Consider the following 15,273-nt stretch of genomic DNA (forward strand, 5'->3'; position numbering starts at 1 on the left):
TGTGGCTGATCACCAGCTTTGTGTTTCCCTTCTCTTAAACAAAAAGGAGCAAGGAATAGGATGGGAAGAAGCATTTGAATTTTGAATTTCAGGAGTAGAGGTAAAGGAGGAGATATGTAGCACATAAGAAACTGACATTTCTTTCACCATCTGAACTCTCTAGGATAATATGGCGTTAGATACTCAACAAAATTTCTTGAGTGGATGTGGCACCTTAATTTAATCTTCTCTTCCTGTAGCCAGGAAAAATGCATTCACAGTGCAGCACACCCTCTAAGGAACACAGGCTGGTTTTTATCTCAGTCTTTCTGCACTTGGATATGTTCAATCTGCAAGGAGCATTCACCTCCAATGAGTGATTTTTTTTTCCCACTCATTGAAAATAGAGAATGGGATAGCAATCTTCCTTCATTCATATTAAAGTTCCTTACAATCTCTATTTTTCAGTGACCGAATCTGAATTACTGAAATGTTCTTTAACAAATAAATAAAAATTCAAATTTAAAATTAAAAAAAGGAAGGTAATGCAAATACATTTCATTGTTCATTTACATTAAAGTAAATATTTTTAAAATTTGTCATTGGATGTGGCATGTTTTCAATTTTAGAGTGAAAAAAATAAAAGAGTAACTGCTGAACTCAAAATTAGGGCTAAATCCAGTATTGTATCTGGTAGGAATAACAAAATCAGATATTATGAGAGCCCATTTTACTCTTTGGCCATATCAACCCTTCTCCACTGTCATTTTCAAAATAAAAATATCTGCTCTGACAAATTCATTAGTTTATCTGTTCAAGCAAGGCTGCTTACACTCCTGATGAAGATCCAAATGTTTCAGGTTTCAGGACAAAACTTTGCTGGATAGCCAAGGATGTACCATTAGATACATACCTTTTGTCAAGCTGGGCACCACTTTCACCCCCAGTGGTACTTAAAATTTCGAAAACAGCATTACTATTGGTTTTATACAGTAACAAACAGATTTTATCCTTACATGTGCTCAGAAGACACCTAATGTGTTGAAAAGACAGAATTTTAAAATAATGGGTTTGAAAGTATGATGGTGTTTTACCTGCTTTTGAGCAGAAATTCACTGTTTACAAAACTGGCTTCTCACCAGACCTCAGTTGCTTCTAGTAGGTTAAAAATTTAAAAGGCAAGTAAGCTCTTAAAAGGATCTGCATTTTTGGCAATTCAGTAAGCTAGAAAACATATAGTTATTCACTACTTGCCATATTAATACGTAGGTATTCACCACTGGCCATATAAATACATTTTTTTAAATCATACATTCCCTGTGCACCCTTGGGGACATGAACAAGGCAAAATAGTTCAAATGAGTAAAGCAGACTTATGGACAAGGCAGATTTCAAAGATGTCATGATATTTAACAGCAACAATAAAATTCCATTTGAAACAGTATAGATAAAATCACATTCAGCATGGGTAAAGACAAAGGAACCTGAATGAGGAATAAACAGGCTTAACTACTTGAATATGATGGTAGGCTTGAAATCACCTGTCATTGCTAAGAAAGAGATTTTGGGATCACTGAAGATAGTTCTCTGAAAATGTCCTTTTTGTATCTGTGATGGCAAAAAATAAATGGAACTGTCGAAATCACTAGATAGAGATGGCAAAGTAAGCGTTAAATGTTACTGTGTTTATTAAGGACATCTCTGTGTCTTGATTCCTCTATGGAGTTCTGGTCTCCTGTTTCAAAAAAGATGCAACATAAATAGATAATAAATGTTAAAAATTTGATCAAAGATATGGCATGATGAGAGATTAAATTTATTGGGATTTTTAAGGGGGTAAAGGAAAGAATCACAGGTGGGAGTATGGTAGATATATTATAAAATAATGAATAGGCGAAGAAGAAATATTAGTCAGATCCTCATATTGTCTGAACAAAGGGATATCAAATTAAATTATCAAACTGCCCATGGCAGGGGGCTGGAACAAGGTGATCTCTGAGGTCCTTTTCATCTCAAACCATTTTGTGATTCTATAACTACAGGTGTAAAACTGAGTTTGCTTAAGTTACAGAACCATGTGTTGCAGGGGGCTGTGGAGACCAGAATTCTAAATAGAGTCAAAATGTAATTGGATGTAGAGAATAAGAGTTAAGTACTATTTAAATGGAAATTACTACCCTTGGACTGGGGACTCCCTGCACCAGGAGCTGCACCACGTGAGGGAACAGAATCAAAGACCTTTGCTCTGAGACTGTTGTCTGGCCTGGGCACTTACTGATACTCATGATTTTAGAAACTTCCCTGAAGCCAGATGACATTACAGATGTTTTACAAATTAAGTTTGGCTGTGGAGACTTTCTCTACATTTTTTTTTCATGGAAAGCACAGAAACCCCAGTTTCCTACTGCTTCTGTGAGTGCATTGAACCTGGGCTATATAGGAGACTCTAAGGGTAAGAAGTTGTTTTATTTACTTATTCTTCAATTTTTGTAAAGCTACATTGGAGGCAAAAGCAGCAAACATGCTCCTCCCCTTAATATTTCAGTGCAGGTATCACTGAATTCAGCATGTTGGAGTGCCTAATACCATGATTTACTTGTTCCATAAGAGCATAAATCCTATTTCATTCCCAAATCAAACTCATGAGTTCTGCCCCCAGAACCAATGTGGCATTCCCATTCTCTGAACAGAGAGAAACATAATTTTCTCTCCCAGGATTTTTCCTGGAGAAGCACAGAGAGAAGAAGAGAAAACAATTCTTATCTCTACGTGCTTCAACTGTTGTTTTTGCACATGTGGAATGTTTTAGGAAGATTGTTTACCTGAAATGATTAGTCAATTGGATTCTGCTGAGGATTGTTTTGTTTCCTTGGCCAATCACTCAAAGCTGTGTCCTGACTGTCTCAGACAGTCATGGGTGTTTCTTGAGTATACTATAGTATCTCTTTAGTATAGTTATAACATAGTATTAATATAATAGAATATAGTTTTAATAAAGCAATTGTTCAGCCTTCTGAATTTGGAGTCGGATGCCAATCATTTCCATTTCAGGGCTCCCTGCGCCTGAACTAGCATCTACTTTTTAGCACCACTGGACCTTACAAAAGCCAGAAGTGCTGAGTAAATACAGAACAGAGATTCTTCATTGTGACTCCCAAACATTCAGTTTCCATGGGTTAAAAATGGTACAGGCAGGGTGAGGGGCATTTGACAGAGCAGAGGACACAAGGTCAAACCCCAGGCTGAGCAGCTCTTCTTTTTGCAATATTTGTCCTATGATCTGTTTAGCAACTCTGATCCTATCTTGTAAAAGCACCTGGAACTAGAGAGGGGACAAATATAGAAGAACTTCTAAGAGCAAAACAGAGTAATCAGGATGGAAAAAAGGGTCTGAAGAAACATGAAAACAAGTGCAGTCACCAATGAACAAAAAAGGAAGAGCTCTGTTTTCAGCACACCTTGCTGTGAAATGAGCTCTGAAATAGGCCATATTTAGAAAAACAAGAACTGGGTTAAGAATTCTGTTCCAAATCTGAGAGGTTTCCTGCTGTGAGAAGGACCTGGCTGTCCCTGACATTTTCACAAGCTTTTGAAAGAGATAAAGGTAAGAAGATAGAAAAGGAAGTCAGAGCAGAGCACTATGAGTGATGCCTGCTGCTATCTTTGCCTCATTTAAAGTTAAGTATATACCCAAGTACATGAATACTATTAGAGAAGCTGGATAACCTGATCTGTGTGGAAGTTCAAGTGTCAGAATATTACCAGGAAGAGCACTGAATGCAGCAAAATAAATCTTGCATGTAGCTACACAGAGAAACAGCTGCTTCAACACCTGTGTAGAGAAGGAACAGCAGTTATCCCACATCCTTTTCTGTTTCAGACTCCTGGAGACTAGAAGACTAACTTTTCTAATCTGGTACACTCTTTAGATGCTGTCATCCAGGGAATGCTTAAGCAGGTGGAGAAGGCTGACAAATTAAGCATTGGGACTGGTATTCCCCACTTGCCTTATTAATATATTTTTCAAATCATACATTCCCTATACAATCTTGGGGACATGAACAAGGCAAGGATATTTGGACACAAGATCAGCAGGTTTATATCAGTTTGTTCTTTGCTCCCCTTGCATTGTACTCCAAGCATTGACAATGGAAACAGCAAGCTACAATGCTCTTTCACAGCCATTTGTAATCTTAGAGGAAAACAAATTTCTGTTCCAGGAGCACCAGAGCAATCAGTTTATCTGTATTTTCAACATAGCAAACCAATTTTTTTTGTGATTTCTGCCCATATACTAGAAAATACTAGTGAGTTGATGCTACAAGCACAGATCTAGCCTTCTCAAACTGTTGCTTGCTAACAGTGCAGAAACAGAAGAATGGAAACTCGGCTTCTATTTATAAGGGTGTCAGGGCAATAAAACTGACTGAAGAGAATCATTGACTGCCAGAGCTGTATGCAAACATTTGCTACTTCAGTCCCCTCAGTTTCTAATTCTGCTGCTCAAAAGGCAGAGCCACACATTTGCCTGCACAGCAGGGCATGGAGAGGCTGTGCTGGGAGCGCACTCCTATGGGCAGCAACGCTGGAAGCACTGGCAGCTACAAACCACCTGGTCTGGCAGCCAGGCTCCAGCTAGTGTCATTGGCATGAAACAGGAACACACAGAGCCAGAAAAAAGCCCTGCTGAAGGAGTTCGGGCCAATTTATGAATGTATCAGGGCCATGTGGGAGGAGAGGAGAGAAGAGAAAAAAAAAAACAAAAAACAAGCACACAAATAAAACTAGTACAAAAATAAAGCAAAATACTTTATTTGGACTCAGTCTGACTACCTTGTGGGATCCACCTTGCATGTTCCCTCTAGCCAGGAAGAAGAGAAATGATGGGGAAATATTTTTGCAGACAACTAGAAGGCAAGTCCAGAACAAAAACATACAACACTAATGGCCTATGGGAAACAGAAACTGAAAAAAACCTTTTTTTTCTCTTCAAAAAGACTGACATCATATCCTTAAGTAGAAAATTCAAAAAACCTCCCATTATAAAACTCTTGGGGAGTATGAGATCAGAGCTCAAGCATCGCTCACTCTGAATCCAAATCAAAGGCTTAGGCCTTTCCTCTCCGAACTGCAGGTAGATCCTATCTCTGGGGCCAATCTCTAAACTACATGCAGGAAAGATAACATCAGCCTGACTGTGGAGGTCTTTTCACAACTGTAGTGGTGTTTGCAAGGGTCCCAGGATGAGGGAAGGGATGAGAATCTTGACTCCATGTTTCAGAAGGCTGATTTATTATGATATATATTATATTAAAAGAAAATGATGTATTAAAACTATACTAAAAGAATAGAAGAAAGGATTTCATCAGAAGTCTAGCAAGGAATAGAATGGAATGGTAATAAAATCTTGTGATTGCTCACAGCCTTAACACAGGTGGCTGTCATTGGTCATCAAGTAAAAACAATTCACATGCTGTGCAAACAATTCTCCAAATCACATTCCAAAGCAGCAAAACATGGGGAAGCTGAAGCTTCTCAGCTTATCAGGAGAAAAAGATCCTAGCAAAAGGATTTTTCATAAAATATGTCTGTGACACACAACCAGTCCCAAGTACACTGGCCGCTCTGCTCAGGGTGGAATGCCTCACAGCAGAATGCCACACGTGTGGGACATTTCATCCTGTTGCCAAGAAACAGTCAGTCCCACAGAATGTTTTGATCTTCCTGGCTGGAGTATTCAAGTCTTTTGTACACATGGCAAGTGCCAGCCCATAATAAAAGGGAAAGTTAAGAATGCTTTTCAAAAACAAGCATGCACTCACCTTGCAAATTTGGCCTATAATTTCCTGTGTAGTTGTAGAGGTTTCATTTGCTAAAAGGCTGAAAGCACCCACCTCTTGTTGTAAATTTGCCATTAACATAATTTGTATTAAAATCTTCTGTGACCACACTGAATTTTTAGCTGTGTATCCATGCAGAGATTAGGCTGGGTCAGAAGGACAAGGAAGAATTAAAAGTTTCTTGGGCATCAAACAAGACCTGAAACACAGACAACAGATAAGTTAAATACTACATGCACATTGCTCAATCAACAGAAATTAATTCCTGCTAATGGACCAAACATAACCTTTTTGTTTCCTATTGTAAATGAAGTGACTTCATCTGGACTGTCTCTTAGGGGAAAGGGTAACTGAAGCATGTATTACAAAGGGAAATTTACTATGCTATCCATTGAAGTATCATCTGTGAGTAAAAATAATTTAGTATTCATTGTGAGTCTTTCTGAACTGTTTCTCAGCTTGTGTAAAGATTTTGCTGAAATGCTAAACAATGTGAGCCTGAAAGGAGCTATTTACTATGAAATATCCATCAACTTCAATAATCTCAAATGTAAAAGGAGAATAGTGAAATATTCAGAGCCCAGTCCAAGGGTGAGTGAGGCAGATAAAGTTCTCAAGCAGAGGACGATCAGATGCTACACAGATATAACATCAGCGTAAAGTGGGATGGATCTTGCTTACAACTTTCAGTGTGAGGGTAAAAGGCAACATCCGATCTAGTGTGATCTCTGTATCTTGTTTTGATCAACAAATGAAACAAAATTTGGAACTTGCACACCTATTTATTGGATCTCAGGGTGCCATTTGCTGTTCACACCCTGTCACATTGCCAGGATGAGCTTCTTGCCAACAGTAAATGCCTCCGTCTTTCTTTGCTAATTGAGGCTGTGGTCTTTATCTGCACCCAGGTCCACTCAGACATCTCAATACAACTGGCTTATCTGCACAAGGAACACTGAGCCCACAGGGATGTAAAGGAATTTTTCAGCATTGATTACGTGAAGTGCTGCTGTGCTTTCCACTGTGCCATGCACTCCTGTAGCTTTCATACCCGCTTCCTTTGCGAGGAAGGAGTTGGAAAGGCAGCCTTAGTGGCTGCCCTTCCCAAGGCCAGAGAGCTGTGCCCTAACTCTTAAGAGGGCACAGTGTTTGTAGTCAACAAAAAGGCAGGAATTCCATCTCCAAGCCTTACTTGACACTAAAAGTTATGTATCTTCTTCTTTAATATTCTACAGGTGTTCAAAAACACAAAAATAATATGCAAAAGAAAGCCACAATGTATAAATTTTTTTTAAGTAGAAACAATAAAAAAAAAAATTAAAAAAAGAAAAAACAAAAAGTTTTAATTCAGCTTCATTTCCCACCTCCTCAAAGTTCTATGAGAGATTTCACTCACAAACCATGCCTTCAAGCAAACATCTTACATCTCACAAGAGATGAATGAACAGGTCCTGTCATCAGTAAACGACAACAAGCTGGCACGTCTAAACACACACAATTTTTTGGTGGTCACTTCTACCATGACACCGTTGCAGTCGCATATGACAAAGAGCTGTAGGTCCAGTGGAGCTGGCTGGAAGGTGCAATAAAAGACACAGCACTGTAGGAAAAGGGGATGCTGGAGTCATGAGCCTTGAGCACCAATACAGCTCAGTCCTTGAGCACCAATACAGCTCAGTACATATTTGCCCATCATCTACCTAAAACAAAGCACAGCATGGCAAATACGCTTAACCTGAAAGCTGAATGGCATTTAGGGGAAAAGTGGAAGGAAATGCTCCTCCACTGTTCTTCCCCATAGTTGCACATGCAATATGCTGGACACCAACTCTTCTACCTGAGGATTCAAAGAATATACAGCTTATTTCTCCTGTATTCTTAATTTGCTGTTTTTTTCCCTTTATACTTGATTGTCTTTGCCATCTGGGTTCTGTTACTCTCTCCGGAGCATTTCTCTTGGTCTGCTGTAGATTGCTTCCAAACTTCAGTGAATTTTTTAGGCAATCCTTGGTTTATTTCTTTCAAAGTATATTTTTAGTGTATTGGGACATCTGTTGGATGCATTAGGGATTTTATACAATGTGGCTTTCTTTTGCATATTATTTTGGTGGTTTTGAACACCTGTAGAATATTAAAGAAGAAGATACATAACTTTTAGTGTCCAGTAAGGCTTGGAGATGGAATTTTTGTATATCTGAAAGCAGCTGTTGAAGAATTTCTGGAGCAAAAACTGAATTATGACTTTAGGCACAAAATGTTCTGTATCTCTGTTAAAAGCAACATTGCAATTAAAAATGAACAGTTGCTTTAGCATCAGACTACCACATGTTAAATTATTTATCTAAAATAAAGGAGGCAACTGCCACTACCAACAGAGTCATTAAATGATTAAAATTCCTGCCCTCATCCCTGTTAACCTCAGTGATCTCTTCAACACTACACATATATTCAATTCCTATTCATTTATAAACACTGCTGTATGTTACATAAAACACTTGCATTCCATCTAGGAAAAGAAGCACTTGCAATTTAATGCATTTGTTCTCTATATTAACCATTCTACAGCTCTGGCTGCACCGATGGCTGCTCTAAGCAGAGGTGTGTGACACCTTGATACTCATTTTGTGCTTCCAGAAAATTAGGAGCCAGAACAGTCCATTTCTATATATACATGTGTATCCCATTTTGATGAGTGAAAGTAATTTACCAGCCTTTGGATGTTGTGAGTACTAGTACAGTCCTGACAAAAGGATCTTTGTAATAAGTAAAATACACTCATATAGGCTGGCTAGGTTCTCTTAGAAATTGCTTCTGTAATGGTTATTTACAACATTTCCTCACTTTATGAAGATAAGCAGTTTAAACTGTATGCATTGGAGAAACATACAAGATATGGTATGAGGAAAAATAAACTTGGCTAAGGATATTCTATTCCTCATTGCCCCATTTCTGTTTCTGTATTATGTGAATCCCAGCTCAGATACAGAGCTTGAAATTGGAAAAAAAAAATGAGATGTGTTATTGAGCTGGGGCTGTTTTCTTATTTTTAGTAAATGAAACAAACAATTCTCAACTTGAATTGACCTGGTTGCAGTACTTATCACTGGTCTGAGAATCTCACACAATCAACAACACAGAAAAGATTTTTGAAATATCATTTAAGCCTTGTTCATATCTGCAGAGTTCAAACTATTAAACTAAACCAGTTTTCATCCCATTTCCCCTGCTCCCTTATCACAACTAAATGTACTGCTTCGCCCTTACAAATATCTGAGTTACTTAAAAGCTGCCCATTAGTCCATGTTCAATAAAAGCAGTTTAAAATCCACCAGTCTCCATGTCTAGCATTTCAAACTAACTGGCTCTTCATAGTTTTCTGCTGCAAGCACCAACTTAGCCAGGATTCCTGAGTCACCTTTCAGGCTCTGTCAGATGCTCCTAAGAACTATTGGTTAGAACAGGGGCAGAGGGGAAAGAAAGATTTTCTGCTCTTCCAGCCCTGCTGTTCACAAGTTTTCTCTGCATTAAAATTCCATCAGCTGCAAGTCCTCTGTCTTGAGCAGTCAGTCAAACACAGCTCCAGCCAGCCGCAGGGACTTAGCATCCCCCAGCCCAGGTGCAGCCTCTTTAGAAAGTAAGAAAAGACTTTTCCTGATTTCTTTGTCATAAACATAGCATTTATTTTCATTTATATTTCAGACTTATCATAAGATGTGTTTCTCAATGCCTGGGTCCATGCACCAAAATCCAGACTGCAGTACCACCGGCTTTTCAGGCGGAATGGGTCATTGTTAACAGGTTCTATAGACCAAGCATCTCTCATTCATAATAATAAAATAAAACATGATGGAGTTTTTCTTCTGAAGAATCATTACCCTTGCCTAATTTCTACACTTCTCTAATGACACCCGGTTTGACATTGTCATGGTTTGACCCTGGCATAATGCCAGTGCCCCCATGAGAATACCCTCTCCCTGGTGTCTGTTGTGAGATGTGACCAGGAATAAGCAAAGCAGGCTCCTGCTTAGAAATAAAGAAAATTTTATTAACTAAACTACAAGAAAAGAAGAAAAAAACCACAAGGAAAATTAAAACCTTTCAAAAGCATTTTCTTCCTCCCACCCACCAAATTTCCCAATGCAATATATTCCTCCCAATCACCAACTCTCAGTCCGGCACCACCCTTTAGAATACTCAATCTTCAGTTCATGAAGAGGAGAGGAGTCCTTCTTGCACCATAGGCTTCCCCTGGAAACACGCTGAAACCTCGTGTGTTTCCATGTCACTCAGCACCGCCCAGAAAGTCCTTTTGCCATCGTGACATCTTCCTTCCATGCCCAGTGCTCTCACCACTGTGCATGGACCAGAGCTGCTTCTAGGGTTGTCTTTTAAGGATGCCTTTTCTCACACCAAAAAAGGCACAGTCTCTCCTTCGGGACATCTGTCCCCCCCATTTTTTTCTACCTCCTGGGGCCGAGGGGTACCCGCACTGAACCCTCTCGGTTCTGAGGCACTGCCTCCCCCTAAATGCAGTCTCTGTGTCACAGGGAAAAAAAATGGTTCTGTCTATGGCCACACAAGAAAAGTCCAGCCAAAAGGCCACTCCATCATCTCTGCCCCCACTCAAGAGTCTTCTGCACTTCCCTCGTGGCCCATTCCCTCTTATCTCATCTCTTATCTCTCTTCTCATTCAGCTCCTGGAGGATCAGCATTTGCAAGGTTTCTATCATGCAAGAAAAGGGTTAAATATCTCAGTCTCTGCCTGTCTGGAGCTCCGGCACTCCCATGCTGCCCTGCCGGGCACCTTCTCGCAGCACTCCCCCCTTCTCCTCCTCGGCCGGCCGCTGTCACATTCCGTCGCCGGCTCTCCCTCTCTCTCTGCTGGGGGGGGGCTGCCCGATGTCTCTTGGGGCTCCTCCACCCTTCCATCCTCAAGGGCCTCCTCACTCCCATCTCTGTCCAGGCCCAGGCCTACCACAAGGCTGCCCCTCCCCTGCCCAGCAGCAGCAGCTGGACGGGGGAGAGAGACCCAACCTCTTTGCCTCCAAGTCCCAAGAGAGCTTGCCAGGGGCGCAGCTCTGGTTTTTAACCCCTGTGTGTTCTCAGAGGTGTGTCCGAACCTCAGTGGCTACATCAGATGCCAATATTAAAATCTGAGCACCCATTGGTTTGACTACAGCATCCCAGAATTCCCATTTTCCAGTCAAACCAGCACAGACATTCTTAGAAAATTCCAACACAACTTCCCTTTCATTAACATAAGATTGCAAGAAGAAATCTTCAGTGGGTTGAAGCTGAATTGCTGCTTCCCAGTCACTGATACAAGGCAGGTATGTCTTGAAGTCCATCCTCCTGTTAGCACTGATGCTGCAGTTACAGGAAGAAGCAAAGTGGTCTCACCACTGTAAGTTCTCAAGCACTCTGCCATCAATATTGTTTTGCTGCTGAAACCACTCTGTGCTGGTTTTGGCTAATGGAGAGTTGATTTTCTTACTGTGTCTGGTATGGGGCTGTGTTTAGATTTGTGCTGAACATAGAGTTGATAATATAAAGATGTTTTTATTGTTGAGCAGGGCTTGCACAGAGCCAAGGCCTTTTCTGCTTTTTGTACTGCCACACTGGCGAGAGAAGCTGGAGGTGCATGAGAGGCTGGGAGGAAACACAGCCAGGAGGGATGATCCAAACTGACCACAGGGATATTCCAGACCATATGACGTCATACGCAGTATATAAAGTGGGGAAAAGAAGTAGGAAGGTGGCAGCATTTGGAGTGATTATGTTCTCCAAAGTAGCCATTGGATTTGATGGGCCCCTGCTCTCCTGAAGATGGCTTAACACCTGCTCTCCTATAGGAAGCAGTGAATTAATTCCTTGTTTTTCTTTACTTGTGTGCATGGCTTTTGTTTTACTAATAAACTGTCTTTATCTCAACCCATGAGTTCTCCAGTGGATGAGCAGCTGCGTGGCTGGTTGCTGGCTGGGGTAAAACCACAACACACTCTCAAACTAGAATTGAGCAGCAATACAGAAACCTTCAGTTCTGGCAGATGTTGGTTAACCAGGTTTGTATTTCAATTTTTGGGTGCTTTTATCATTTCATCTGCCAATTTCATCATTGTCTCCACCTGGGTTGTAACAAATGCTCTATTATACCAAAGACAAGCCTTTCTGTAATACACAGGTCAGCTTTTAAAACTTAGATGTCTGATATTTGTCCCAGATCTGCACCCAGGGTCTCATAAAGCTCCTACTAGCTTCACATCATATAGGTTCACTCTTAAACAGTAAAATTAGCTGGAGTCACCTTTTAGCTCCTCTTTTGGTCTTTAATCAGAAGGATTAAATCTATCTTTATCAAAACTCTCAAAACTAATTCAGGGTAAAACAGTAATTTTTAGTAATTGGTTAAATCTCCCTTCTGTTTCAGCTGTCTTGATTTGCACACTTTGACCCTTCTGCCCTCTCTGCTTGCTCTTTGCATATCTGTGTTTGTTACTGTAGCTGCTGTCCCTCACTTTAGGTAACCAGTGCAAGAGTGCCTTATGCTGCTGCAGACCGTCACTAAATCTTGTGAAGATCTTCTCACAAATTGCTTAAGAGCACTTTGCAAATAAATCCTCCCAGACTGTAGTGTTTGCTGCAGCCCAGAAATTGAAAATCATACTGAGTATTATGTCTGCTTTTTAAATGCCAGTGTGTTGGAAGGAGTTTGTCATCTCTAGCACTACTGTGTGATGTTATGCATAGCTTTGATGCTGAAAGTTGTTTTCTTAGAGGAGACATTAACATTATGTATTTAATCTAGCTTGTATCAAACCATTCTCTCTATAGATGATCAAAACTTTTAAGGTAACTAAATCATCTCAAATATTTGCCAAGAGTGGTTAAATCTGTGATGACTCACATGATAGAAAAAAATTCCAATTTTTCTGGGGGAAATGACAGAGTTGGATAGGCCATAATATTTTATTCTTCAGCCTAAAGGTGTATTTACTTTTCTGTTTGAAAAAACAAGACAGCTTAGGTCAGAGAAAGAACATACCAGGGACTACCTTCCACTCCAGAGAAAAATGTTCTCTAGCCAGCAGAGATAGACCAATTCTTCCCACTTACAAAAATGTCATCTACTTATTATTTCTCCATAAAATTCAGCTCCAAAAGAATGAAAAAGATTTGCAAATACCTTTTATAAGTCCAAACCACTGAAGCATCAAATTATACCAGACTCGTAAAATAGAAGCCTTTTGTAAGATCAAAAGCTATTCAAATTCTGCTTTACAGCTGAGGTATATCACATCAGGAGGATCACAAGAATACAGACTTCAAATTATAAGAAAAAATTTTAAGTATATGTACTATTTTCTGTTCTTATTACAATTGTGCATATTCATTAAAATATTCTTCTTTTTCCAGCTGTCTGCAGCAGTGGTACAAAAATCAAAATTATTTTGCCCATCAACATTTATTAAAGATAGTTAGGAAGACACACGACTGATTTAACCTTTTCAATATCCATCCTATAATTTTTGCTATCTGGCACCCTACCCCACAGCCCAGAAGCTGAAAGGACAAGTGTTAAGAAGTCAATTGAGATGTAGAAGAGCTTTGAAAAGGCCACTTACAGGATATTCAGCTCCTGCCTTTCACAGCTAAAAACCACCTTCCCATGCCAAAGTGCAAATGCAGAAGAATGAGTATGCCTACACTGTGGTTTGGAATCAGACAAAAAATTATTCTGCCCACACTCTGAGGTGGTAGTATAGGAGCCAGCTCTCATCTGGAAATTGCATGGACAGATTTGCATAGCAGGGTGGCCCTGTGTTTGAACTAACATGTGCCACTGGGGCACAGATGCAACACAGAGAAGGGAAACGTTTTGCTGCACTCTCCATCTAGCTGAAATATTATTCTCAGGCAGTACAACCTTATGAAATGTCATCCCCAGGAAATGCCTTGAAAAAGAGAGGGTGGAAGCATAATCAGAGTCTCTCCTGTCACCCTCCTCCCCTTCACAGAAAGGTTTCCAGCTACTTCATTAATAATGCAGACTCCTCAGTAAGGCATCAGATAACTCAAGCCATAACTGGACCAGTTCATAGAATATCAAAACTTATTCTGTTTGCCTTTGCATCTCAGCACAGAAGAATATTTCAAAGCAGGGAATACACACTTGAGCTCTGACTCCACACAGTAGGCAAGTATGGGGAACAGAGAGAAACACCTGTAAGAAGAAGTTTGCAAATTGCCGGAAAAGAGCAATTCCAGGCAGGATATTTGCAAGGATAATGTTGCCTTTTTCCAGATATTAATTTTAGAAAGCACATTCGAGTGTTCTCTCTGTTTACAGTATGCAATATTTCATTGCTTTTTCACAGGTTTTATCAAAGTAAAGAATGATCACTCACTTCTGAGTTTTATATTTACTCCAGAGTAGAGATGAACTCGCTAGTCTTATACATAGGCTGATTATAAGACAGAACATACAAGGCAGAGAATCAAAACCCCATAGACAGAATTTTAAACTGAACACTGCCTCTTACTATATTTTGTCTTTAACACCAAGCCTTCTATATCTCAAAGAACTTGGCATTTCTTAAGCCAACTGCAGCATTAAAGCAGCCTCACCAAGCAGCAACTTTTGAGATCGGCTTTTTCATCCTCCTCTGTCAGATTCTGTTTGCCTCTGACTCTTCCCATCTTCCTGCAGGGAGAAATGCAGTGCAAAGGAAGGTGCACATGAAGGTGCACATCTGGAGAAGAGTCTGTAAGACCTTTCCTGCATCCCAGATAGCAGAATCAGTGGTTATTTCAAAGGTTTTATTTTCGCCTATCGGAGCTGTTTCCTTTGAACGTCTCACTCTGGACAAGCTTAAACTAAAAAAGCAAACTCCATTTTAGGTGTGAAGACTTCAAATTGTTTTCTGTACTTTTTATTAACAAATGATGGCATTCTGGCAGAGCAAGTAAAAATATTCACTAAATACTTTATCCTGAAAGAAAAAAAAAAGTCCATCTTATTCCAAATTCTAGTGATAATATATTATTTAAAAATGTCATCAGAAATCCTTGTAAATGCAGTTCAAACATCATTTGGGGACAGAGAGGTTAAAAAGCATGCAGAGATTTCTCACTGCATGGACTGATTTCATTCACTCACAACCAATTCACCTTCTTTCCTGCCTCAGACCTTTGCCAAAGGCAGCAGATAGAGCTAGTGAACTCTTTTGTTTATCACCATCGCTGGAGGCAGCATTAATATTGGTTTCTGCCAGATATGCTGGGTGAATAGGGAGAGAAGAAAGTATCCAAAGCAGCATAGCCTGCATCTCCACTTAGTATCCCGTGGGTTAACTGACCCCAAATAATCTTAACAAACTTACTGTGGTTTATTGAGGCAAGGGATGTGTTGTCCTATGTGTTGTTACAAGGGCAGCAGCTTGTGCAGGCACGAGAG

This window comes from Ammospiza nelsoni, chromosome 3 (assembly GCF_027579445.1).
Source record: "Ammospiza nelsoni isolate bAmmNel1 chromosome 3, bAmmNel1.pri, whole genome shotgun sequence".
Lineage (NCBI taxonomy): Eukaryota > Metazoa > Chordata > Aves > Passeriformes > Passerellidae > Ammospiza > Ammospiza nelsoni.